The 25,943-nt window shown below is 45.6% G+C and overlaps 1 long non-coding RNA gene across 1 annotated transcript in view; it reads right to left on the bottom strand.

The window, feature by feature from the left end:
- Positions 1 to 704: 704 nt before the first annotated feature.
- LOC147124511 (uncharacterized) overlaps positions 705 to 25,943 on the bottom strand; it is a 33,504-nt gene continuing 8,265 nt past the window's right edge. The window contains exon 2 of the long non-coding RNA XR_015079961.1: positions 705 to 1,094. This is a non-coding gene — a long non-coding RNA (uncharacterized LOC147124511). The remainder of the gene's footprint in view (positions 1,095 to 25,943) is intronic.

Genomic DNA, 25,943 nt, shown 5'->3' with positions numbered 1-25,943 from the left:
TAAAAAGGGGAGGAAGGCCTGCAGTACCATGGCGCAACGTGCCACAGCGCCTTACGTAGCGCCGCGATATTCCCTCGCAATGCCCCAAGGAGGAGGCGGGACACTTCCAGTAGTGCCCCGCTTACCTCTTGGGGCACTACCGATTAATTTTGGCCGCGGGGGCACTAATTTTTTCAGGGCGCTAAAAGTAGCACCCTGGCGAAGTTAGCGCCCCAAAGGTGGCGCGACTCAATTTTTCCCCCTAAAGCTTTATTCGTTTGGGTATTCTGTGCAGTTATTCCTATCAAATACAATTAAAAACACAATGATTGACTGTGGTGTTTATTCAATAAAATGCTTTTATAATTTTAAAATGAATACTTGATGTACTCTGTCATGCAGGTAAGTACCATTTTATCACTGAATCTACTTTCATCAAGAGAAAGCCCAGACGGCATAATCCAGCAGCTGCGTGTACTTTTTATATAGAGGTAGATCTCTGGTGTGCCTTTGAAGGTTGTAAGCCATGTACTCTGGGATTTAGGTGGAACTGAATAGTTGAATCATTTACTGCAGATTCTGTGATAAGATATAAATACACAGATATATGTACTATATATACACACACACACACACATAGACCCTAGATGTGGAAACTCTAACAGATCAATTACAGCTGCTAAACACCAATCTGGAGGGAAACTAACTAGTCATACGATAATATGGTTAATAACAAACATGTTTATTTTACATACTTCTGTGAAAAGAATAAAACACATCTGAGACAGGTCATTTATTTAAAATGCTAATTATTCATATTAAAACTATTTACTGTACATGCTTTTTTGTCATCTTCTCTTCTGAAGGCACTGAATCTTCTTGGGATACAGTTCAAAGGGTAGTTGACCATGTCGCAATTTTTCATGTATGATTCTTGACAATGAACGTTGCAAGCTATTCAACTGCGTGGTGTCATAGATGAGTCCGATCCTGTGCTTATGTGATATGCACACACTTTTCAGCAGGAGTCACAGAATAATGATCAGGAGCCAAAACCTTAGATGACTTTTCCCTTCCCGAGCCTAGAGGTGCTGAGGCCAATTGTACCACTCCAGCTAAAATAAGACAATTCAGCACATATTAGAGATAGATTCTGGGATCAAACCTGAGACCTCTAACTTTCTTGGTCTATATTACCACACTAGACATCACACGTACCAAATAAACATTAGGCCAGCCTTGTTTATATTCTTTTCATAATTGAATAATTATTTAATCAGGACACCAGTCAAAATGTGTAAACCCACAAAACTTTACTCTTGAAATTACATACAAGTACTTTATTAAGTGTCAGCCATGGCTCAGTGGTAACACTTTCATCTCTGTGTCAGTAGGTTGTGGGTTCAAGTCCCACTCCAGGAGACTTGAGCACAAAATCTATGCTAACACTAGCAGTACTGGGCATGCTGCAGTGTTAGAGGTGCTGGCCTTCAGATGAGACGTCTGCCCTCTCAGGTTGATGTAAAAGATCCCATGGCACTATCTTGAAGAAGAGCAGGGGAGTTCTCCCTGGTGTCCTGGCCAATACTTATCCCTCAACCAATGTCACTAATATAGATTATCTGGGCATTATCACAGCGCTGTTTGTGGGACCTTGCTGTGTGCAAATTGGCTGCTGCATTTCCTACATTACAACAGTGACTACACTTCAAAAGTATTTAATTGGCTGTAAAACGCTTTGGGACATCCTGAGGTCATGATAGTTGTTTTATAAATGTAGGTCTTCTATTAAACTTAATTGCAACATAATTCTTGAATGCTTTTGACTTACATTACTGATGTCAATTGAACAGAAATGCACATAATTATGAGACTCACAGAAAACCAAAGATGGAATGAAATTAAAAATGACAAGCAAGTTAAAAAAATTGTGAAATATCTAATTAAAAGCTCAGTATTTCAAGAAAAAATCTGTATTAGGGTTTTTCCCTTTTCGACATGCTGATCTGGGAAAATTGTACTTATGTTACATTCAAGTGGAGTTTAAAAGTAATTTGGCTCTGGAATGGGAATAATTTGAGACCCACTGGAGGATTTTCTATTACCTTTGAAGCAAGCTGAGCTGTAAGATTACTTTGTTTAAAGTGCTGTACCTTGGAAAAACCATGTTTGTGTGACTGAATTAAATCAGAAGTACCCCACAGTTACCACATAATTATTCCCCTTTCCCCATATATAAATAAGAACTAGCAAATGTGTGGCTCTCAGAAAAGTTTCAACGTTATTACATTGTTGAAGCTACACCCAAGACAAATTTAACAACAGCTCCATTCAAACCTGAACTACAAATACATTTTTTTCAACAAAGACGTTTCTTTCTGACCACAATGCATCGGTTAATATCTTGAAGCACATTCTCGAAGAAAGAGGAGGTTTAATCACTTGCACGTGCTTAAAAAAAAACAATTAAAATTGCCCTATAATTTTTCCTGCACTGTAGGAGCTAAAGAACATAAGAACATAAGAAATAGGAGCAGGAGTAGGCCACTTGGCCCTTTGAGTACAAAAATCTACACTGACACTCCAATGCAGTGCTGAGGGAGTATTTCACTGTCGGAGGTGCCGTCTTTCAGATGAGATGTTAAACCGAGGCCCCGTCTACTTTCTCAGGTGGATGTAAAAGATCCCATGGCACTATTTCGAAGAAGAGCAGGGGAGTTATCCCTGGTGTCCTGGCCAATATTTATCCCTCAATCAACATCACTAAAATAGATTATCTGGTCATTATCACATTGATGTTTGTGGGAGCATGCTGTGTGCAAATTGGCTGCCGCGTTTCCTACATTACAACAGTGACTACACTTCAAAAAGTACTTCATTAGCTGTAAAACGCTTTGTGACGTCCGGTGGTCATGAAAGGAGCGATATAAATGCAAGTCTTTCTTTCTCTTATTTTTGAAGCCTGCTCTGCCATTCAGTAAGATCATGGCTGATCTTCTACCTCAGCTCTACCTTTCCACACTATCCCCATATCCCTTGATTCCCTTAGTATCCAAAAATCTATCGATCTATATCTTGAATATACTGAACGATTGAGCATCCACTGCTCTCTGGGGTAGAGAATTCCAAAGGTTCACAACCCTTTGAGTGAAGAAACTTCTCCTCATCTCAGTCCTAAATGACCGGTTCCTGATTCTGAGACTGTGACCCCCTAGTTCTAGATGCCCCAGCCAGGGAAAACAACCTCCCAGCATCTACCCTGTCAAGCACTTTAAGAATTTTATATTTCAATGATATCGCGTCTCATTTTTCTAAACTCTAGGGAACATAGGCCCAGTCTACTTGATCTCTCCTCATAGGACAATCCCCTCTTCCAAGTAATCAGTCCAGTGAACCTTCGTTGCACTCCCCTAAGTCAAGTATATCCTTCCTTAGGTAAGGAGACCAAAACTGTACACTGTACTCCAGGTGTGGTCTCACCAAGGCCCTATATAACTGTAGTAAGACTTATTTACTCTTATACTCCCATCCCTTTGTAATAAAGGCTAACATACAATTTGCTTTCCTAATTGCTTGCTGTACCTACATGTTAACTTTCTGTGATTCATGTACAAGGACACCCAGGTCCCTCTGAATATCAACATTTCTCAGTCTCTCACAATTTAAAAAAGATTCTGATTTTCTATTTTTCCTACCAAAGTGAATAATTTCACACTTCTCCATATTATATTCCATCTGCCATGTTCTTGCCCACTCACTTAACCTGTCTATATCCCTTTGCGGCTTCTTTGCATCCTCCTCACAGCTCACCTTCCCACTTAATTTTGTATCATCAGCAAACTTGGATACATTACACTCAGCCCCCTCATATCAGTCATTGATATAGATTGTAAGTAGCTGAGGCCCAAGCAATGATCATTGCGTTACCCCACTAGTTTCAGCCTGCCAACCCAAAAATGACCCGTTTATTCCTACTCTCTGTTGTCTGTCCATTAACCAATCCTGAATCCATGCTAATATATTACCACCAATTCCATGAGCCCTAATTTTGTTTAATAACCTCTTGTATGGCACCTTATCGAATGCTTTTTGAAAATCTAAATACACCACATCCACTGGTTCCCCCTTATCTATCCTGCTAGTTACAAACTCAACAAACTCTAACATATTTGTCAACCATGATTTCCCTTTTATAAATCCATGTTGACTCTGTCCAATCATATTATGATTTTCTAAGTGCCCTGTTACCACGTCCCTAGTAATAGATTCTAACATTTTCCCTAGTACTGATGTCAAGCTGACTGATCTATAGTTCCCTATTTTCTCGCTCCCTTCTTTCTTGAAGATGCTTATGTGTTAAGAAAGTTACTTCTAGCACCATCCATTGTGGTGATAATTACATTTATCACAGTGAAGGCCAATTACAGTACTGCATGGTTTCCATACTCACAGCAATTGACCTCTGCCATTGCATTGCGAGTTCCGGCCATTTGCAGGCCAACAACATATCGGTAAACTGCAGGGCATGAAGACACAAATCCTGTGGTACTATAACTGACTCCCACTTTGAAAACTTCAGTATCTTCACAATGGATCGTGCTACAAATAATTTATTTTAAAGACATTGGCTTAGAAATGTGATTGCCCCCGCAAATGGTCGTGGAGATCGCGATGCATGATCACCCCACGCCTGTTCAAAGGAATGCAGGCAGCACGCTAACTTTGTGCTGCATGCTGATTAGCATGATTGCAGTGTTCAGCCCAGCGCTGAACGTGCTGCTGAGTTGCTGAACACTCAGCAGGGGACCCAAGTTCATGTGAGACTAGCACCAATTAAAGCTAGCCTGGAATCTTAAAGTTGGTCTGCACCTCTTAAAGGGGAGGTGCATTCTGCAACAGCTCATTCAACTGGCTGGGGTAGAGAGTCAAAGGAGGAAAAAACACCAATGATGTCACAATAGGGGAGAGAGTGTGCGGCAAGGTTCTCTGATGCAGCACTGGAGGCCTTGGAGCAGGAGGTCAACTCGAGGAGAGTGGTCCTGTTTCCACAGGGGGCAGGAGGCCCTCCAGGCAAATGTGTAAAATCCAATAGGAGCAGATTGCCGCTAGGTGAATGCCAGCAGTATAGCTCTGAGGACCTGAATGCCATGGAGGAAGTTGTTGAATGACCTCACACGAGTGGTCAAGGTCAGTGAATTCATCTTCATATGCCATATCCCACCATCTGCATCACTAGCCAAAACACTGCTCAATGCACCACACCCCCATCACTCACCAACTAATAATCTCTACCAAACACAACACATATATCACATTCATAGCTTCAGCTCACCCTCAGACACTTCCCACTGCTGCAAGCCTCACACCATCGCACAGCTTACACATACTGCCAGCTATTCAACCATGACAGGCATAACACCTAAACACATTGCACCACACTCACTGACACACTTCTGTTTCTCTTGCAGGAAAAGGTGGCTCACAACCGGCACCAGCTTGATCTAACCGGTGCGGGACAGGTGCGCCTGCATAGCCTGACCCCCATGGAGGAGAGGGTGCTGGCCATTATTGGGAGGGGCATTGCTGAGCCCGTGGCCAGCAGCGGTGCTGAAAGAATACAAGATGCCCATATCCCTATACGTAATCCTCCTCACATCCCACTTCCCCCTCATCCCGCAATCTCTTCTGATTTACAAGCTGCAGATGGTGTAAGCATGCACCTCCTGCTTCCCCTCCCCCCTTCCCCTCACCACAACCTTACCCTTATACTTTTCTTCTTTCAGATAGCCAAGCATTGACACCTGGCCAGGCACAGATAGAGGAGCATGAAATAGAAGAACACCAAGGCACTGATGATGAAGACATGGCACCGTCACTAGATTTCAAACTCGCAGCCACCAGCTCAGATACTGACAATCCGCTTAGTTTAGAGGATAGGTTAGAGGTGGGATCTGCATGTGGTGAGACACCAGGCACGAGTGGGCTGCAGCCAGGGCAGGAGGAAATGATAGCGTAGGTGTCAGCTCCCTGGAGGGCGAGGTCGCACACGAGTTCTGCTGCAGAGGGCTGAGATGAGGAATTCGATGGGGCAGCCTACAGAAGAAGGCTGATGGGTATGCACACTGAAATGCTTGGTGCATTGGTAGGCCTGCCAGAAAGCCTGAGTGCAATGTCAAGGAGCATGGAGGAGTCCAGCTCCAACCTTGCACAGGGCTTTGCTCAGAGCTTGGAGTCCATGATTTCCAGCATGGAAGAGATGGGCAACTCCATTAGAACACTTGTGGACCCACATATGATGCAGAGTCTAATGGCTGATGTTTCAGCTTCCATTGCAGCACAAGTAGAAGCTACCCAATGTCTGAGTGCTGCAGTGGAAGCTCAGACTGCTCTCATGCATGCTCAGGCTGCTCTCATGCAGGCTCAGACTGCTCTCATGCATGCTCAGGCTGCTCTCATGCAGGCTCAGACTGCTCTCATGCAGGCTCAGCTTGCTGCCACGCAACTCAGACTGCTGCCATCATGGCTGCATTTACAAGTCTAGAAAGGAGTTTGCAGGGTGTCACAGCAGTCCTACTATCTTTCCTCTAACAGATTACTAGGAATGCTGAGGCGCCACCTCGAGGGAGTAGCAGTGACTCCATGGATTTCTCTAGAGTCCAAAAATCTACCTATCTCAGCTTTGAATATACTCAATGAATGAGCATCCACACCTCTAAGGTTAGTTACTGATTCATTTCTACTGGCTCTGTGTAAGTTTGTGGAAGTGTTTGGAGCCTTCCAGAGTTGTTTAAAGTTGGTGAGGTGACAGGGAGTGGGTGCTGCAAGTGGAGAAGGCCTTGGTTCTGAATCCAAGGGTTCTGGTCAGACCACTTTCTCCCAGTCATGGGTACTTTAGTTGTCATCCCCTTTGGCCTGCAGCATGACAGGGACCTGGAGCAGAGGCAGCAAAGAAGAAGACAAGCTGCTCGCAGAGGGACGAGGAGGAGGGGAGAAGGGCTTTCAGCAGGAGGCCTTACCCAACTAGGGTCTTCCGAGAGCAATTGTCTTACCTCAGCCTGAGGCAGGAGCAGTGTGAGAGGTGTCTGCGCTTTACAAAGGAGGTACTCACAGAACTCTGCCACCTCTTGCAATCAGACCTGCAGCCTCACACCAGGGCAAGGACAATGTTGCCAGTGGCTGGGAAGGTGACCGTGGCCCTGAAATTCTTCGCATCGGGACCCCTCCAGGCTGGAGCAGGCGACACCTGTAACATCTCCCAGTTCGCTGTTCACTGTTGCATAAGAGAGGTGACAGACGCTCTTTATGCCAGGTGTGGGGACTTCATTGTGTTTTCTCTGACCAGAGAGCAGCAGGCAGAGCATGCACGTGGCTTTGCCAGGATCGTGGGCTGCCACATGGTGCAGGGGCCATCGACTGCAGGCACGTGGCTTTGCATGCTCCGCATCTAAATGCTGAGATGCACCGCAACTGCAAAGGTTATCACTCGCTGAATGTGCAGTTGGTCCTCGACCATGTTCAGCACATCATGATGGTGAATGCCCGGTATCCTGGCAGCAGTCATGATGCTTTTATTTTGCGCCAATCCACTCTTCCCTCAGTCTTTGAGCCACCATGACAAACCAGAGGGTGGCTATTGGGTGACAATGCTATCTGCTGACCACCTGGCTCATGACTCTCTGAACACCAACATTTAATAGTTTCTCACCATTTAAAAAATATTCTGCTTTTCTATTCTTTCTACCAAAGTGAATAACCTCACATTTCCCCACATTATACTCCATCTTCCACCTTATTGCCCACTCACTTAACCTGTCTATATCCCTTGGCTACATTGCACTCGGTCCCTTCATCTAAGTCTGATAAAGCAGACCATAGGCATGGTTAAACAACTCTTCCGCTGCCTGGACCGCTCTGGAGGAGTCCTGTGGTACTCACCAGAGCGTGTCTCAAGATTCATTGTAATCTGCTGCATGCTCCACAACTTCGTCATCATGCGACCAACTGACGAGGGGGAGGAGGAGGAGGAAGAGGAAGAGGAGGAGAAAGAAGAGGAGGAGGAGCAAGTGGAAGGGAGGAAGGAAGGTAGGAGGCAACCTAGGCAGCCCCTTTCTGCCTGGGCTGTCCGTGAGCAACTCATCCGACTGTAGTACCAGTGACTGCAACCCCAATTCCCCATTCAGCAATAGTCCCAGACCTTACCTTCCCTCTATTATTGAACATCACAGCGTCCTTTTGGCCACAATGCTGAAATAAAAGCCACCACAGAAGAAACATTCCAATCCAGCTTTATACATCAATCTATCCAATATTACATAACAAAGTCAACTGATCACCCTTATGCATTCCCTTAGTACCTGTCTTCAGTGTGCCTTTGCCTATCGTAGTGCTCCTATGAAGTGCTACCCCAGTGGCTGCAACATGGCTGGTGGAAGGGTGCTGCCTTTCAGTGGGCGAGACTGCAGATGGCCTTGCAGGACAACCTCAAGCACCTGGTGTCTGGGAGTGTGAAATCAAGTGACGGTGTTTCTTCTTCACTCTCCTCTCCCTCTTCTTGGTCAACCATTGGCTGGGCATGCTGGATTTCTTGGGTGTCTGAAATGAGGAAGGCACAAGGGTAGGGTTGTGGTGAGAGGAGGGAGCTTGTGCAGCTTGTAAGTCAGAAGATATTGTGGGATGAGTGGGAAGTGGGATGTGAGAATGAGGTAAAGTATAAGGATACCGGCATCTTGTATTCTTTTAGCCCCACTGCTGGCCAAGGACTCAGCCATGTCTCTGCCAAGAATGGCCAGCACCATCTCCTCCAAGGGGGTGAGGTGAAGCTAGGAATGTGAGGTGTGCCTTGTGTTTTATAGAGATTGTTGGTAGGTGAGTGATAGGGTTGTGGTACATTGAGCAGTGTGTGAGGCTAGTAGTGCAGTTGGTAGGAGATGGCTTTTGAAGATGCATTCACTGGTATTGACCAGTCACTTGAGGGCATGAAACTTCTTTGGACACTGGAGCCAGGTCCCACGGGCGACACTGCTGGCAGTGACGGCATCAGCGATTTGGTCCCACATCCTTCTTTCTGGACGGCCGCCTGCCCCCCCGTTGACCCCACTGCATAAAGCTCAAGTGGTGAGTCTGAGACCCTGGGTGCCCTTTCCCTAGCCTGTTGAGCCATTTGTGTTAGTGCTGAAGCACTTTTACCATTTTTGATCAACAGAGGGCAGCTCACCTTTAAGAGGTGCCAACAAAAACAACAACTGCAAAACAGCAAAAGTGATGTCACAACCAGGGAAGGAGTTGATTGGTGAGTAGCTGGTAAGTGTTTCTAGTAAATAATCTATTAAGTAAAGGCATGGCAAGGTAGCTGAGTCCCGTGGTTTGCACATCCTGTGCCATGTGGGGACTCCAGGATGCTTCCCGTGTCCTGGACAACCACACATGCAGGAAGTGTCGTCAGCTGGAGACACTTGAGCTCCGGGTTTTGGAGCTTGAGCAGCAGCTGGCATCACTGCGGTGCATCCGTGAGGCTGAGAGCTTCTTGGATAGCACGTTTCAGGAGGTGGTCACTGTGGTGTAGGTGCCTTTAAGAGCCCCTGTGTACTGTAATGCCGGTAGTGGCCACTCGGGCTATATAAGCCTGTATAGTGTCTTGTATCTTTTAGTTCACCTCCAGACTTTGTTCAGTAAACACCTGTTAAACCAACTCCTGCATTCCGTGTCTCCATTAACACACGGATACAACAGTGGCGATGAATTGGAAACGGACTTACCTGCAATTCGGCAGCACCTCAAGGAGATCGATTCCTCAGACGAAGGTCGAAGAAAAAAAAAAGAAAAAACTGTGGTTTCACCAGCTAGCCGGGCTGGTGGCAGGTACTGCAATAATCCTTCCTGGGCGGCGGGCTGGGGCTCGATCGGCTGGCTCTGCAGCGGGGCCGAGCAGCGAAGGCGGAGGCAAACAGAGACGAAGGGTGGAGCACTCGGGAGACGGCCAGCGCTGCAAAGCAGGTCGGCGTTCGGACCAAGCAGAGGGAGGGAAAAGTCCCAGAGAGTCCGGCGGGAACGAGTCTCCAACTATTAAAAATATCTGTATAAATAAAAACCGCGGAGAACAGCGTTGTCAGCAGCGACAGCGGCGGGAAAGCGCGGGAGGCGCCATTTTTTCTCGGCAGGGAAGAAAGGAAAGCGCGGGAGGCGCCATTTTTTTTCAGGATGCCTAAGACTGGCAATATTACTGCTTTCGATAGTGATGTAGAGGATTGGACCACATATGTGGAAAGAGTGGAGGTATATTGCACAGCGAATGAAATAGAGGATGATAAAAAGGCATCGGTACTTCTAAATCTGATGGGCGCAAGGACATACGGGCTGTTACGAAACTTAATCGCTCCAGCCAAACCGATGGACAAGAATTTTAAACAGATTGTTGATACCCTACAGGAGCACTTAAACCTAACACCACTGCTGATAGCGGAATGATTCAAATTCTTCAGGAGGAACCAGCACAAGAATGAAAGTAATGCTGATTACCTCACCGAATTAAGAAAGCTGTCAAAGCACTGCCAATTCGGGGCAGGACTGGCAGGTTCTCTTCGAGACAAATTCGTCTGCGGTCTCCTAAGTGAAGGAACACAGAAAAGGCTACTTTCTGAGAAAGATTTAACACTGGACAAGGCTTTCAGTGTGGCTGTATCATACGAAGCAGCAGCAAGAGGAGCTGCAGAGATACAGCAAAAGCCACAGGACTTCGGCACCCATGGAATGACACAGGGTTTCGAGAGATGTTATCGCTGCGGCAGATCCACCCATGACCAGAGGGACTGCTGGTTCAAGGACAAAGCATGCAGGCAATGCGGAAAGATGGGACACATTGCACATGTATGCCAATCTGGAAACAAAAAATCCACTGACAGAAAAAAAATCAATAAGGAAAAGTACAGAAAGGTACAAATGATGACGGACAGTAGCTCCGAAGACCAGAAGAGTGATAGTGACTCCGGAAACAAGAGACTAAGCTGTCTCAAATTACATAATGTAATTGCCAAAGAAGATTACCAGACCATTTGGGTTACCCTCACGATAGCGGGGTCCCCAGTTAAAATGGCGCTAGATACAGGATCAGCTCTGACCGTCATAAGTCGACGGGATTACGAGCGACTATTTCCGCATATACCTTTGAAAGACACATCCATTATCTTGAAAACATATATGGGGCAGAAAGTATACCCCAGAGGGAAAATAAGGGTGCCTGTTGTATACAACGGCAAGGAAATACAGAAGTTGTATTTATACGTTCTGCAAGATGGTGGTCCACCGCTGTTGGGACGTGAATGGATCAGGAAGATACGTTTAGACTGGCACTCCATTCAGGCACTGATGGTGACCAGTAAGAAAAAAAATGATGATGACGTCATACCTGAACGATTAAAAGACATCTTGGCCAACGCCAAAGAAGTGTTTCAACAGGAACTAGGAATCTTGAAAGGCGTCACCGCCTCAATAAAAGTGGAAGATGCGGCAATTCCCAAGTTTTTTAAGGCAAGGCCGGTGCCATACGCAATTCGTTCAGCAGTCGAGGCAGAGCTGGAGAATTTGGAAAAGGCAGGCATGTTATCCAAGATGGATTGGAGCGAGTGGGCAACACCCATCATCCCGGTCATGAAGAAAACGTTGAATAATGATAAAGCTGAAGAACAGAGAAAAATTCGCATCTGTGGGGACTTCAAGGTGACTGTAAACCCGATCCTTCACACGGTACAGTATCCTCTTCCGAGGATAGAAGATATTTTCGCCTCACTATCCGGAGGGAAACGTTTCACCAAAATTGACTTGGCACAGGCATATCTACAGATGGAGGTTGAGGAGGCCTCTAAAAAGTATCTCACGATAAACACACACAAAGGCCTGTACCAGTAAAATCGACTGGTTTTCGGAGTAGCATCAGCTCCAGCTATCTGGCAAAGAGCTATGGAGCAAGTCCTGCAAGGGATTCCGGGGACTCAGTGCTACCTAGACGACATCCTTGTAACAGGAGAAAACGACAACGAGCACCTTGCCAATTTGGAGCAGGTGCTCACTAGGCTGAGAGAACGGGGCCTACGAGCAAATCGCCCCAAGTGCGAATTTTTCCAGAAACAAATATCATATTGTGGCCACATAATTAATGAAGAAGGGTTGCATAAGTCACCTGAAAAAATTGAAGCGGTCATAAAAGCCCCAGCACCTGAAAATGTCTCACAATTAAGGTCGTTCCTGGGATTGATAAATTACTATCATAAATTTTTACCAAACTTGTCAACTGTTCTGCACCCTCTTAACGAACTGCTACAAACGGGAGTAAATTGGAAATGGAGCGAAGACTGTAAACGTGCCTTCCATAAATGCAAAGGCTTGATCACGTCCAAGGAAGTTTTGGCTCATTACAACCCATCACTGCCAATCAGACTGGCGTGCGATGCATCCCCTTACGGCGTAGGAGCGGTATTATCGCATAGATTCCCTGATGGCTCGGAGCGTCACGCTCATTGAACTCAGCTGAGCGTAACTATGCCCAGATCAACAGGGAAGTACTCAGCCTGGTATGGGGAGTGAAGAAATTCAACCATTACCTACACGGACAAAAATTTACCTTGTTGACTGACCATCAACCCCTCGTCTCCATATTCAACCCTAAAAAGGGCGTTCCCATTATGACAGCGCAAAGGCTACAGAGGTGGTCCCTTTTCCTAGGGGCACACCAATATGACATAGAATACAAAGGATCAAAACAGCATGGAAATGCTGACGGTTTATCGCGTCTACCGTTGCCAATGGTAGAAGAGGCACCTACAGTAGACCCAGTGGAGATGCTCCACTCAACCATAGTGGAATGTCTACCAGTAACAAATTGTACCATTGAAAAGGAAACGAGAAATGTCCCAACTCTCTCACGAGTCTACGATTTAACGGTGAAGGGATGGCCAGCACATGGCGAACCACTGTTGCCAGCATTCTCGCAAAGAAGAGAACAGCTGTCAGTGTGCCGAGGAACCTTGATGTGTGGATCCAGAGTGGTGATTCCACCCAAACTCCAGGATAAAGTGCTAAAGGAGCTTCACGAGGGGCATCTGGGTGGAGTGAAAATGAAGAACCTAGCCGGAGCGTTTGTGTGGTGGCCAGGTATCGATGGAGACATCGAAGAAATGACCAAGGGCTGTCTAGGATGCCAGAAGGTCCAAAACGCCCCACCACAAGCCCCTCTACATCCATGGGAGTGGCCCTCATCTCCATGGCAAAGGGTACACATCGACTTTGCTGGTCCATTTATGGACTCAATGTTCTTAATCGCGGTTGATGCAAACTCCAAGTGGCCGGAGGTAATAAAGATGTCCTCCACCACCACGGATAAAACCATCACAGAATTAAGGACCATATTTGCCAGGAATGGGCTACCTGAACAGATCTGTTCTGATAATGGACCGCAATTTGTATCCGAAGAATTCAGGAAGTTCTTAAAAAACAATGGGGTTAAGCACTACATGTCCGCCCCATACCATCCCGCCACCAATGGATTGGCTGAAAGGTTTGTCCAGACCTTCAAGAAGGCCATAAAGGCCATGGGTAATGAAGACATAAATCTACAGCATAAGGTAGATAACTTCTTGTTTGCATACAGGAATGCAACACATATGGTTACAAACCAAACTCCCGCCATCATGTTTTTCAATAGAAGACTAAGATGCCGGCTGGATTTGATCAAGCCAAACATCAGAAGGGACGTAGAGAACCGGCACTTTCAAGGCATGAATGAAAGGCCAACTAGAACCTTCCAGATAGGTCAACAAGTTTTGGCCCGGGACTACCATACCGAGAAATGGCAGCCTGGAACTATTTGCACACGACTAGGACCAGTGATGTGTACCGTGGACACTGGAGAAAGCATAATAAGGCGCCATGCTGACCAGATCATAGAGTCATCCGAAAAGGGACAACCTACACCACAACTCTATACGCCTAATGATGAAGCAGAGATACCCATAGTATCTACCTCCGATCCGGTGATACTGGAACCAGATGAACCCGACACTGGCATTCAAGCCGAATCGACCTTGCCAAAAGAACCTACTACACCACTGAAAACTACTACACCACCGAGGCGTTATCCGGACCGAGTCAGGAAGCCTCCAGAGAGACTGACTTATAATTGATTAACTGCAGCAAATGTGTAGATTATTGTTCTTGTAAACATGTTAATTAATGATTACTTAAAATGTTATGTACTGGTTGTCTAAAAGGGGAGGAATTGTGGTGTATGTGCCTTTAAGAGCCCCTGTGTACTGTAATGCCGGTAGTGGCCACTCTGGCTATATAAGCCTGTATAGTGTCTTGTATCTTTTAGTTCACCTCCAGACTTTGTTCAGTAAGCACCTGTTAAACCAACTCCTGCATTCCGTGTCTCCATTAACACATGGATACAACAGTCACCCCGCAGATAAAGAGTGTGCAGGCAGAAAGGGAATGGGTGACCACCAGACAGAAGAGAAGGACCAGGTAGATAGTGCAGGAGTCCCCTGAGTGCATCTTGCTCTCCAACCGGTTCTGAGCACTGGTGAGGGTGATGGTTCCTTTGGGGTGTATAGCCAGAGCCAAGTCTGTGGCACCACAGGTGGCTCAGCTGTACAGCGGGGGGGAGGAAGAAGAGTGGGAAACCAATAGTGGTAGGGGATTTGATAGTTAGGGGAACAGACAGGTGTTCCTTCGACCGCAGACATGACTCCAGGATGGTATGTTGCCTCCCTGGTGCCAGGGTTGTAGGATTCTCAAAATTCCCACATTTCCCAAGTTATTAATAAGGGACCCTGAAGGACAAGTTATTAATAAGGGTACCCTAAAGGGAATGGCTTTTGGACTTTATGGCAAAACCTGTAAGTTTAAAGCAGGACCCTGCAAACAGTATGTCAAGTTCAAAACCTTAAAACCTGACATGCCTCGGCCTGTGGGAGACAGCTTTGATTTGTTATTTCGAAACCAGACAACTGGATGAGACAGAATACACATTCTTCCCTTTAAAACAAATCAACTCAGGAAAAGACTGCACAAACTTAAAGCCCATCAAACCTCTGCATAAATAATCGTTTACAGTTCGAGCTAGGTACCAAGCCAGGAAGACACCGATTAACATTATGTATGACAATCACCCAAGACATTAAAAGCCATTTAGCAATGAGACAACTGCTCAAAACCCAGTTAAGGTGAATGGCTATAATCACGTTAATGAGCCCGCCAAAAAATCGGACAAAGAACTGACCCTGATTTGGCGCGCAGATAACAAACTCAAAAACAGTATAATTGTAGGCCCACCGGTAACCAAGGGCGCTAGCTATCGACACGACACCAGAGGGGGCCAAGTGAAGCCAACAGGAAGGCTCACGCAACATCACGGCGAGGGGGTATGGTGGGGTAGGTTCGACCAAAGACGACTAGGCCGCAGCCGCAGCCTTACACAAGGACCGACCACGAGCACCGCGGTAACAGAGAGGGCCGGGTAAGCCATACCTTCAGATCATTACCATTACACAGGTAATGATCTAGGCCACTGCGACCGAGCCGACACCGAAGACCGCCAACCGAACCCCAGCCGCCACAAAACCCGACGACCAGACCACCACCGGAAGAACAAAGCCCGAAGTTTTCTACTCTACAAGCTAAAGTACCCAACAAAGACTTTATTCTCCCTATTTCTAACTAAGAAAAAGAGGGGACTCACCAGACAAATCCACAACCGCGCCCATACCGCATCTATGGACTCCACCCAACTGAAGAACCTTCGCAGATTCTAAGACTGGGACCACGTGGCGACGGCAGGCCCCAAAGGACACAAAGAGCGAACCCCAAAAACGCAACCGGCTTAACTGACAGGATTCGAACTGTCAAGAGACCCCTATTGGTGAGCATAATCCCTGGCCCCTTTTAGCACAATTATTAAGTTAGATATTGGGGGTGGGACAAGGGTAGGGGGATTATTAATGTGATTTTTCCCTTGTTGTGCCATGTGTTCCCCATTCCAAATTAAGTGTACTCTTGAATGCCTGTAACCATTCCAGTAATCTAAGTGTAATTTTTTCAATGTTATAATTTTATTGTGACTCTAATAAAACACAGTTTTCTTGCACCAAACCAGTTGTCTACTCCAATTTTGTATCGCAGCCTGTACCTAAGTCCGGAGTCTAGAACCTAAGGGGTGTGGGAGCGATTCGAACCGCTCAAAACAGTCAGAGGCAAAGCTGACTACATACACCACCCCCTACAGGGTCAAAGATGTCACAGAGCAGCTGCAGGACACTCTGAGCGGGGAGGGTGAACAGCCAGAGGTTGTGGTCCATATCAGTACCAATGAGGTAGAAAGAGGGATGAGGTCCTGCAGGCAGATTTCAGGGAGCTAGGAAAGAGATTAAAAAGCAGAACCTCAAAGGTAGTAATCTCCGGATTACTCCCAGTGCCACGCGCTAGTGAATATAGAAATAGGAGGATAGCGCAGATAAATACATGGCTGGAGAGATGGTGCAGGAGGGAGGGCTTTAGATTGCTGGGGCATTGGGACTGGTTCTGGGGGAGGTGGGACCTCTACAAGCCGGACGGGTTGCACCTCAACAGGGCCGGAACCAATATCCTCGCGGGGAGGTTTGCTAATGCTGTTGGGGAGGGTTTAAACTAATTTGGCAGAGGGATGGGCACCAGGATGTAACATTAGAAAGGGGAAATAAAATGCTCAAATGATTGGGAGAGGCAGAGAGCACTAAAGTAAAGTATTAGGTGGGGTCAAATGAAGAGAGAATGGGTTTACAGTGTATGTATGTGAACGCACGAAGCGTAGTAAACAAGGTAAGTGAGCTGCAGGCACAAATAGCCACATGGGAATATAATGTTGTGGCAATAACTGAGACCTGGCTCAAACAAGGGCAGGATTGAGTATTAAATATTCCTGGTTATAAAGTGTTCAGGAAAGATAGGAGGTGGTTTGGCAGTATTGGTCAAAGAGAATGTTACAGTGCTGGAGAGCAAGGATGTCCTGAAGGGGTCAAGGACAGAATCGAAATGACTAGAGTTAAGAAATAATAGAGGTGCCATTACACTACTAGTTGTATTCCATAGACCACCAAATAGTGGGAAAGATATGGAGGAGCAAATTTGCAGAGATATTACAGAAAGTAGTAATAATGGGGGACTTCAACTATCCTAATATAGACTGGGATCGTAATAGTGTTAAAGGTAGAGAAGGGGAAGAATTTCCCAAGTGTGTTCAGGAGGACTTTCTTGATCAGTATGTTTCCAGCCCAAAGAGGAAAGAGGCATTGCTGGATCTGGTTCTGGGGAATGAGGTAGGTCAAGTGAAGCAAGTGTCAGTAGGTGAACATTTAGGGGACAGTGATCATAGTATCATAAGGGTTAGATTAGCTATGGAAAAGGACAGGGAGCAATCCAGAGTAAAAATGTTTAACTGTAGGAAGGGCAATTTCAGTGGGATGAGAACAGATCTGGCCCGGGTAAACAAGCAGGCAAAACTGTAGTGGAACAATGGGCTGCCTTTAAAGAGGAAATAGTTCGAAATAGGTATAATTGAGGTACATTCCCACTAGAGGGGAAGGCAGGGCAACTAAAGTTAGAGCTCCCTGGATGACGAAAGAGATAGAGAATATGATGAAGCAGAAAAAGAGTGCGTATGACAGATGTCAGGTTGCAAATACATCTGAGAATCAGGCTATATATAGAAAGGTCAGAGGAGAAGTGAAAAAGAAAATAAGAGGGGCAAAGAGAGGGCATGAGAATAGAATGGCAGCCAACATAAAAGGTAATCAAAAAGTATTCTATAGGCATATAAATAGTAAAAAGTTAGTAAGAGGAGGGGTGGGGCCGATTAGGGACCAAAAAGGAGACCTATGCATAGAGGTAGAGGGTATGGCTGAGGTACTAAACAAGTACTTTGCATCTGTCTTCACCAAGGAAGAGGATGTTGCCATAGACATAATAAAGGAGGAGATAGTGGAGATACTTAATAGGATAAAAATTGATAAAGAGGAGGTATTAGAAAGGCTGGCTGTACTTAAAGTAGATCAATCAGCAGGAGCAGATGGGATGCATCCCAGGATGCTGAGGGAATTGAGGAGGTACTGGCCATAATATTCCAATCCTCCTTAGATACGGGGGTGGTGACAGATGAATGGAGAATTGCAAATGTTACAGCATTGTTCAAAAAAGGGTGTAAAGATAAACCCAGCAACTACAGGCCAGTTAGTTTGACCTCGGTAGTGGGGAAGCTTTTAGAAACAGTAATCAGGGACAAAATTAACAGTCACTTGGAGAAGTGTGGATTAATTAAGGAAAGCCAGCATGGATTTGTTAAAGGCAAATCGTGTTTAACTAACTTGATTGAGTTCTTTGATGAGGTAACAGAGAGAGTTGATGAGGGTAATGCAGTTGACGTAGTGTACATGGATTTCCAAAAGGCGTTTGACAAAGTGCCACATAATAGGCTTGCCAGCAAAGTTGAAGCCCTTGGAATAAAAGAGACAGTGGCAGCATGGATACAGAATTGGCTAAGTGATAGGAAACAGAACGTAGTGGTGAACAGTTGTTTTTCAGACTGGAGGATGGTATACAATGGTGTTCCCCAGCAGTCGGTTTTAGGACCACTGCCTTTCTTGATATATAAGGACTTGGACGTGGGTGTACAGGGCATGGGTTTCAAAATTTGCAGATGACACAAAACTTGGAAGTATAGTCAACAGTGAGGAGGAGAGAGATAGACTTCAGGAAGAATAGACAGCTTGGTGAAATGGGCGGACACGTGGCAGATGAAATTTAATGCAGAAAAGTGTGAAGTGATACATTTTGTTAGAAAGAATGAGGAGAGGACATATAAACTAAATGGTACAATCCTGAAGGGGGTGCATGAGCAGAGAGTCCTGGGGGTATGTGTGCACAAATCATTGAAGGTGGCAGGGCAGGGTGAGAAAGCAGTTAAAAAGGCTTACAAGATTCTGGGCTTCATAAATAGAGGTATAGCGTACAAAAGTGTGGAAATTATGATGAACCTGTATAAAACACTGGTTTGGCCCCAACTGGAGTACTGTGTCCAATTCTGGGCACCACACTTTAGGAAGGATCTAAAGGCCTTAGAGAGGGTGCAGAAAAGGTTTACAAGAATGATTCCAGGAATGAGGGACTTCAATTACATTGATAGACTGGATAAGCTGGGGTTGTTCTCCTTGGAGCAGAGAAGATTGAGAGGAGATTTGATAGAGGCGTTCAAAATTATGAGGGGTCTCGACAGAGTAGTAGAAGGAATCTGTTCTCATTGGCAGAAGGGTCGAGAACCAGAGGACACAGATTTAAGGTGATTGGCAAAAGAACCAAAGGCGAAGTAAGAAAAAACTTTTTTTACACAGCGAGTGGTTAAGATCTGGAATGCACTGCCTGAAAGGGTGGTGGAGGCAGATTCAATCACGGCTTTCAAAAGGGAGTTGGATAAGTATCTGAAGGAAAGAAATTTGCAGGGCTATGGGGAAAGGGCAGGGGAGTGGGACTAGCTGAAGTGCTCTTGCAGAGAGCTGGCATGGGCTCGACGGGCCGAATGGCCTTCTTCCGTGCTGTAACCATTCCATGATTCTATGATTCTATGCATAGTGCTGAAGCACTATTCAATTTTTTTATCTGCAGAAGGCAGCTCAGCTTTAAGAGGTGCAGACTGCCTTTAAGAGGAGCGAGCTAGCTTCAAGTAAAGCTAGCCTCGCTCCAGTAACGTGAACTTCAGCCCCCTGTTGAGCGTACAGCCTGTCAGCAGCGTGTTCAGCGCTAGGCTGTGCGCTACAATCATGATAATTAGCAGGCAGCATGAAGCCTTTTTAACATTATTTCTTAACCTGACCAACCTGGGCCTCTTCTCACATATTACGAATAATTGAATTTGGATTTGTGCAAACCCGTAACATTGTGTTAAACATATTTATATCACAGAAATAACAGTACTACACAAAATTAAGAATATTAGGGCCTTTGAATATTCATGACTCGATATATAGTAAAAAGAAAGTCCCTGATTTGGGCCCGTGCCCCATATTTTTAGGCCTGTGTTCCTGATTTTCAAGATTGCAGGTTATGAGTGGGTCTTCATGCTATTTCAATATCTGTTGCAATATGCAGTATTAATCATACCACATCAGAATGTTTGTAACTATGAATGCAGCTCGATGTTAACTGTAGAGCTTCAACTCTGCACCACCTTCAACAAAACAACTATCAGGATACTGGGTGTCCATCTTTCTGAGCTTACCTTGAATGTAATAGATTCAATTAATTGATTGGAATTGAGTTTCTTTCATCCTATTGCATGGAAATACTATGCACACTGAGCTACCCATTTCCCTGCTTCCAGCCACTATCTCCACCAACCCCAGGGACCGCCAGATACTGGTCATTTCTGGGATAGCAGTGACTCCCTGTCACTACATGGAGGGTGAAGGAGTAGGAGTGGGCTCTTCTCCTACCATTACAGCCCCAATCACTAACCTTTCAAGGCCTTGATTTTGGCAGAAGAGCAAAAATGAAATCCTCTATTCGTCTTCAAGGTTCCTTCTTCACTTTTAATTCCCCAGTTCCTTTTCAGGTTCTCCAGTGGCAGTGCCACTTCAGAATTTTTTAGGTTGCCAGTGGTATGATCCTTCTTGATGCTGGGTTCCCGCCTGCAGCCTAATCGAATGACACAGGAGCACTGACCCAGGAAATTGGGTCTCAGTAGCAGGCACAAGTCCCACCTGTCACCAGCCCACCAGCAATAGCAGAATCCAGGCCATGAGGTGAGGGCATGATTAGGCTCAGCTGTGACTTCACCACTTCCCCACACATAGTCTGCCAGCATTCACGGTCTTTGATCACATGAAGGATGACCCCTTGGGTGAGGTGTCACGTGGCTGCTGGCTTTCACAGGAACATGCCCAGCAAAATCAGCGGCCTTCAGGAGGGGAGGAACGAAAACTAGAGAATAAATTTCTCTTTCATCTACTTTTTTTTAATATATCCTGAAGTTTATAAAAAAGACTACTCAAGGGCAGACCACCTGCAGCGCAGGTAATTCAGGAAGCCGTTCTATATCACCACAACTATGAAAATAATTGCTTTGAAGCTAAAGTGCACCAGAAGCCTCATTGTACAAAAATGTTCAATGTTTCAATGAATCGGATACACAAAATTATAATTTTGCTCTTTAGCTTAAATAAGGCTCAATGCTGCTATTGTCTTTTACAGAAAATTTTCACAACACCGGGGCAATACTCGTTGCTGCTTTTCACTGATGGTATTTCACAACTACTAACACTGCAATTTTATCTACTTTGTTTTGGCACAAATTACTAATGGTATTTTTTTTTATGTATCTTATAAAAGTGGTTTGAAGCAATTCTGTCCATAGTTGAAATGGGGCTCAAATCATCGTACTTGCAAATGGATGATTCTGTTCCACTGGAGTCAGTTTGAAGCTGTGGCAGTTAATATTGACACTCCCATCAATGGTTCCATTCCATTGTCTCACCTCCTTAGCCCCTAGAGGTCAGTTACATAAAATGACATAGAATTTACAGCACAGAGACAGGCCATTTGGCCCAACAGCTATATGTGTGTTTATGTTACATAGATCTCTGAAGGCAGCGGAACAGGTAGATAAGGTGGTTAAAAAGGCATATGGGATACTTGCCTTCATTAGCCGAGGCATAGAATATAAGAGCAGGGAGGTTATGATGGAGCTGTACAAAACTCTGGTGAGGCCACAGCTGGAGTACTGTGTGCAGTTCTGGTCGCCTCACTATAGGAAGGATGTGATTGCTTTGGAGAGGGTGCAGAGAAGATTCACCAGGATGTTACCTGGGATGGAGCGCCTCAGCTATGAAGAAAGACTAAACAGGCTGGGGTTGTTTTCCTTGGAGCAAAGAAGGCTGAGGGGGGACCTGATTGAGGTGTACAAAATGATGAGGGGCATAGATAGGGTAGATAAAGAGGAACTTTTCCCCTTAGTAGGGGGGTCAATAACAAGGGGGCATAGATTCAGGGTAAGGGGCAGGAGATTTAGAGGGGATTTGAGGAGGAACTTTTTCACCCAGAGGGTGGTTGGAATCTGGAACTCACTGCCTGAAAGGGTGGTAGAGGCAGGAACCCTCACAACATTCAAGAAGCATTTGGATGAGCACTTGAAATGCCATTGCATACAAGGCTATGGACCAAATGCTGGAAAATGGGATTAGACAGGACAGGGATGGATGGGCGGCACGGACACGATGGGCCGAATGGCCTCTTTCTGTGCTGTAAAACTCTATGACTCTATGACTCTATGTTGCACATATTTCTTTCAGGGACTAACTCAGAACAGAACAAGGATCAAACCTGGGGCCCTTCCTGAACTGTATGATTCAATACTGCAACACATGTTGTACCAAGCTCTATTGAAGACTACCTTTGTAAAAATACATTTTCCAACATCTGCAACTTCCTCAACTTTTGACTCTGGTGATGTGCATGGTTAGTCAAAAGAGAGCTAATCAGCTGCATAGAAAGAAGCCATTGACATTAATATTATTCACCATTACTATGTGTATTTTTTCCTGTGATTTTACGGTGCCACAGGTGTTGATTTGTGACAAAAATGGCATCCACGCCATGCATGCACACTTCTTGTGCATGCCGTGCTGGATGCCACCTCGGTGAGAGCAGTAGAACAGCGTTAGGAGTGTGTACCGGAAGTATGTTGAGTAGGCAGATCGTGACGTCAATCAGCATGCAACGTGTGTTCAGCAGCAGCAAGGACTCCCCCGCCACCAGCGATATTTAAAAGGGATCAGCAACCATTCTCAGGTTAAGTAAAGTGTGAAACAAATGTTGAAAGGGGAATTGGGGTTGTGTTCACTGGTACCGCAGGTGGATGATTCAATCCCAGATATGCCGGCCATAAAGGGGCTGTCTGTGTTGCCTGCTTCCTTCCTCTTTCTCCTCCTCCTCCTCCTCCCTCTGTGAGCAGCTTGTTCCCTTTGCTGCCTCTGCTTCATCTCCATTTCATGCTGTGGCCCAAGGAGGACTGCAACTAGAGCCCCCAGGACTGAGAGCAAGTGGTGTTCTCAGAGGACTTCCTTTAAGAGCCAAAACCTTGCAAACATCCAACAGCACTCCCTGCGCTCCCTTCACACTTTAACAACTTTTTAAATGTGTTGCACCAAGCCACTACTCCAATAAAATGTAAAGAAACCAGCCCAAAAGCAAAAATCTAAACTTACCTGAAAGTTGTTTGTGTCCCTTTAAAAAGTGCTGGCAGTGTCTCTGTTGTACTGCTGCACGCATGTTCTTCCATGTGTAGTTTGGAGAAGGCGTTATTAAGAACGGTGACATCCAGAATCCCAGATTGTGCATCAATTCAGGCGTTGCACGCTGATTGACGTCACAATCTGGATCATTTAAATGTGTCAAGCGAAAGCAGGCAATGGCACTGCTGCCAACCTGCCCAAAATGCCGGCTGCCGCATTCCGTGTCAGAAGCGGGCGGAAGCGAGGCGGCCACCATTTTTTCTTCCAAACTGGCCTTAACGGTCGGCACAAACGACTCCAATTCCCCAGCCAATTATAATAAAGGTTATGGAATAAATGTCTAAAAGTTATTTGATTCCAGTAAAGAGATGGAGGAAAAGATTCGGCAATGTTATTTATGTGGCAGTTTGGGACTTCTACCACTGCTTTGGCCTCACGATGACCCCATCTCAGATGCTGGAGATAGGGTCATTACCTTAATAGGCTCTGTGTCCATGCCTGTACTGACAAGGACACCCACCCTGATGAAGCAGACAAAAGTCACCACAGCATCCTACCACTCCGAAAGGGTGAGCCTGAGGTCTAGATTCAGCTGAAGAAGAATTGAATAATATTTTGAGGTGATGCCTGGCCCCTGAAGTGACAGCAATCACTCCTTCTGGGAGTGCAATATAACAGAGCAGAAGAGCACCTCCCCTTCCGTCAATGGTGTGGAAACTTGGCGGATCTGGATTCTGCCCCAAGATGTGGCGCACCCCCCGCCCCCCCATCCTCCCCCCCGCCCCCATCCCTCCCCATTCCCCCATCCTCCCGCCCCCATCCCCGCCCCCATTCCCCTGCCCCACCCCCCCATCCTCCCGCCCCCATCCCCCCCACACCCCCGCCCCCATTCCCCTGCCCCCATCCCCATCCCCATCTCCCCACCCCCATCCCCCTGCTCCATCCCCCAGCCCCATCCCCCTGCCCCCACCCCCCCTGCCCCACCCCCCCATCCCCCATCCCCATCCCCCCACCCCCATACCCCCACTCCCCCCGCCCCCATCCCCCCATCCCACCACCCCCCCGCCCCCACCCAAGAATTGCGCATTTGAGATTCACAGATAAATCTTTGCACAACGCATGTGCAGTAGCAGTGAAGTCACATTCATAACTAAGGAGAAACTGCATAAACGTCAATCTCATGCTTACATTCTGTTCCCTGCAAAAGGAGCTCCAGGGGTTACCGAGTAAACTTTGCATTTTCTTACTGTTTTTTTCAGCCAATAACAGTAAAATGTTTTCGACTTGTTGGCAATAAAATGTGACATATCAGATTGCATTGAACTATTTTCCCCAATCTAGGAAGGCGTCCATGAGATATTCTGTTGGCAGTCCATTGGTAAATTTTGATTATGAACTGAGATAACTTTGTGACCTCATGGAAACAATTAAGACCGATGGAAAAATAAATGTAACTTGAAGTTCGTACATTACCTCTCCTTTGCAGATTGTTAACAGAAAAAAAAGCTTTGTTTTCCCAAGCTGCAAAGCATATCACGTATCAATCAATTAATTAAATCAGTCAACCGAGGAGAAAGGTCAGGAATTCATTCAAATCTGAAAGCGAGATCAAGTTCGCACAACTTTTGCTAAGGTTAGTATTTAAGGATCAGGCATCATTCAATCAGTTGTTTTGGATGGATGATGGACTTTGGAAGAGCATGCAAATGTCACAACCTGCACACTGAACAGTTTCCCGAACTTGTATGGATATCAATGTATTAATGCTGGCAGCCATGAGCTATGTTATCACACAAGAGCATTTGCTGCAATCTGTTTTTTTGGGAGTAAAAAAAAGTGACATGATTACAATGTAATTTCTGCTAAGATCACTTTCATTGTAAGCACAGCCTTTCCCTTTGGCAAAATTCATTTAACCTAAACTCTGACTATTATTATAGTACTTAAGTCCTTGGGGTAGGTTAACTTTTATATTTGTGACAGAATTCCGACAAGTACTTGGAGCTGTTATCTGTACTGTGCAAAGACTCTCTTGGCCTGACACAAAGAGCTATTCAATTAGTCCCACTCCCCTGCTCTTTCTGCAGAGTCCTGCAAATCTCTTCTTTTCAAGTATTTATACAATTCCGTTTGAAAGTTACTATTGATTCTGCTTCCACCACCCTTTCTGGCAGTGTATTCCAGATCATAACAACTCGCTGCATAAAAAAAATTCTCATTATCTCCCCTCTGATTCTTTTGCTAATTACTTTAAGTCTGTGTCCTTTGGTTACTGGCCCTTCTGCCAATGGAAAAAGTTTCTCCCTATCTACTCTATCAAAACCCTTCATAATTTTGAACACCTCTATTAAATTTACTCTTTACCTTCTCTGCTTTAAGGAGAACAATCCCAGCTTCTCTGGTCTCTCCGCATAACTCAAGTCTCTCAACCTATCGTCCTAGTAAATCTCCTTTGCACCCTCTACAAAGCCTTTGATGTCCTTCCTAAAGTGCGGTGCCAAGAATTGGACACAGTACTCCAGCTGAGGCCTAACTAGTGATTTATAAAGATTTAACATAATTCCCTTGCTTTTGTATTCTATGCCTCTATTTATAAAGTCCAGGGTCCTGTATGCTTTTTTAACAGACTTATCAACTTGTCCTGTCACCTTCAAAGGTGGC

This window comes from Somniosus microcephalus, chromosome 1, assembly GCF_052327205.1.
Source record: "Somniosus microcephalus isolate GS21.2 chromosome 1, FLI_Smic_1.0, whole genome shotgun sequence".
NCBI classification, from domain to species: domain Eukaryota; kingdom Metazoa; phylum Chordata; class Chondrichthyes; order Squaliformes; family Somniosidae; genus Somniosus; species Somniosus microcephalus.
This window is presented reverse-complemented; position numbering and strand designations above follow the sequence as displayed.